Genomic DNA, 2611 nt, shown 5'->3' with positions numbered 1-2611 from the left:
TACCTACAAAGGTGAGGTCGGTCATGCCCAATCAGTATAAAATTGTATGTTGTGACGTTGTTCCTCCACTAACATCAATGAGGAGGCTAGCTTCATATCCATAAAATTTCTGGGAGTTTGCCACACTTCAAGTCCAACAACAAGATGAATTAATAATCACTTATTATCAATCTAATTAAATTAATAATCACTTATCATCAATCTAATTAATTAATAGATCAACTATTGCCATTATAGATATGAAAATTACGTACGTGAGCATATGAGACTTGGTTAATTCAGTTGCTAAAAAAAATTAGGTGCTCAAGAAAAGACTTGGTTAACTCATCGGCGCAGACTGTGTGTGGAGGTCCTTAGTGCGGTCTCAGATAGTGCGATGTCGCGGAGATAGTGCGGTGTAACTAGCCAGTAATTTTGGCAACCGACTGGTTATCCAACTTGTCAATGCTCTAGTAAAAAATATATTTTGGCTACTTATCAGTACTAAATTTGACTGAAAATACAATTAGCTAATCAAGTAAATGCTTTTTTTTGCGAGATGGTATTTCATTTTTGTAACTACATTGGATGGTCAAGGTTAAGATAATAACATAATACAACAGGGTACATGTAACATTTCAAATTTTCAATTTGGAATGTTATACACTAGATCATCGTTGCATATCATGTTTTATTGCTTTTGGCCTGATCCTAGAAATTCTACGCAACTCAAGGACCCTCGGAGAGAGTTGAGGATTTCGATAGTTTCATATTTCAGTTTTCTCGAATTTTGAAAATAGGATCATTTGATTTTATTTATTATATCTTCAATTATTTCTGTTACAAAAGTATGAGACAGGGAATAAAACGACTTTCCCAAAATAAAGAAATATTGAGAATTTAATAAAAAATCAAATAAGTTTTATTTTGGAGTTTTTGCTATTTTACTTGAATTTAGGAAAAATTGCACGTTTTTCAAAATTGTAGTTTAGGGCCAAGAAAGTGTTCATCTCGTTCTAAATATTTTATTTAGACGGTGAAAATTTGTTTTAGCATTTTTAGATTTTTATTTATTTTTCTAGGATTTTTCTTAAATTTGGCAGAATTCATTAAAAAAACGCGCGCGCGCCCGACTGGGCCGAAGCCCAGCCGAGCCAGGTCGGCCCGCCTCCCGCCGCCGCCTTCTCCTGCGCGTAGCCGCTCTGCCTCCGCTGACCCGGACACGGAATCCGAGCCGGACTCCTCCCCGCCGCCGCCTTGCCCCTCCCCCAAGCCACCCCCTCTTTAAATACCAAGCCAGGGCCCCACCTGGAGCCCAAGCCGCAGCCGCCGCCGCAGCCGCCGCCCCGCCGCCTAGCGCTGCCGCCGCCAGGGAGCCGCCGCCCCTCCGCTGGTCGCCGCCACCCCACACCCCACGCAGCCCCGCAGCCCCGCCGGAGCATGGCCGTAGCCCGAGCCGAGGTAGCCTCCCCGCCGCCCGGTTTTTCTAAAGAAACCGATCCGGTTTTTTTTAGAAAACCCTAGTTTTCGTTCTTTTTTTAGATTAGATCGGTTTAGTTTATTTTATTCCGGTTTATTTATTTAGCGAGCGTTCGCAGTTCGTTCGTTTTCAATGGACGAGTTCACCGTTTAGTTTCAGTTAACGAACGTCCGTTCGTTAAACTGCTCGTCAGTTTTTTCTTTTTCTCGGATTTTCCGCGATTATTTCAGATCGTGATTTCTGATCTGATTTTTGTTCTAGTATAACTTTTCGCTTGTTTATCGAAATCAGGCGATTCAAGCGCCAAGAGTTTCGTCTTGAAACCCTATTTCCGTTTAACCTACTCAAACAAGTTTTTGTTTTTGTAAAATTTGACTTAGGTCCAGATTAGTAAACGAAGCTTGTTTCTTTCGTCGTTTGACTTTCTTTGCTTCGTTCGATTTGATTCTTTTTGCAAACCGGAGTTCTTAAGTTGAACTTTCTGGTTACTTCTCTTATTTGAATTTTACCTGTGCATTAGATGAGTACTTATTGTATGCTTGTTTGCTTATTTGTTTGCGATAGAGTATCCGGAGTGCGCCGCTTGCTACTTCGAATATCTAGGTTTCACGGATCATCAGCAAGGCAAGTAACACTTTGATCATACCTCTTTACTATCCAGTTTTTACGCATTAGATCAATCCTCAAACAATTGCATGATTAGGATCTGATTAATATGTGGGTTTTGAGAAGTAGATGAGGTAGTACCTATTACCTGTTTTATTATCAAACCCTTGGGAGTTATTTCTACATTTGCTTATATGCCATGCTATGCTAGTAGACGTGGATTGGGTGAGTGTATCCATGACAGATGTGAGATTGTTAATTAATGGTTTATTTAAGGTGGCAACTTTAATACACATCTGGGTGGATTGAGGCACCTGGGTATTCCAGCGATTGCCTGTTTTTTTATGGACTGCCACCGAGGCTCAAAGGGATCATGAGGTTATTCATGCTAGAAACTTCCGTACGCAGCCACAAGCTACTATGGGCTCTAGCATAGTTGATTAAGTCGTGTGAACTCTTAAAGTGGTAGACTAGCATATGTAGGGGAAAGTATAGGTGTAACGGTCTACCCATCGTAAGGTGCAAACGCTTCTGAAAGACTATGTC

Source organism: Triticum dicoccoides, chromosome 6B (assembly GCF_002162155.2).
Source record: "Triticum dicoccoides isolate Atlit2015 ecotype Zavitan chromosome 6B, WEW_v2.0, whole genome shotgun sequence".
In the NCBI taxonomy this organism is placed as follows: Eukaryota; Viridiplantae; Streptophyta; class Magnoliopsida; order Poales; family Poaceae; genus Triticum; species Triticum dicoccoides.
Note: the sequence above shows the minus strand (reverse complement) of the source record.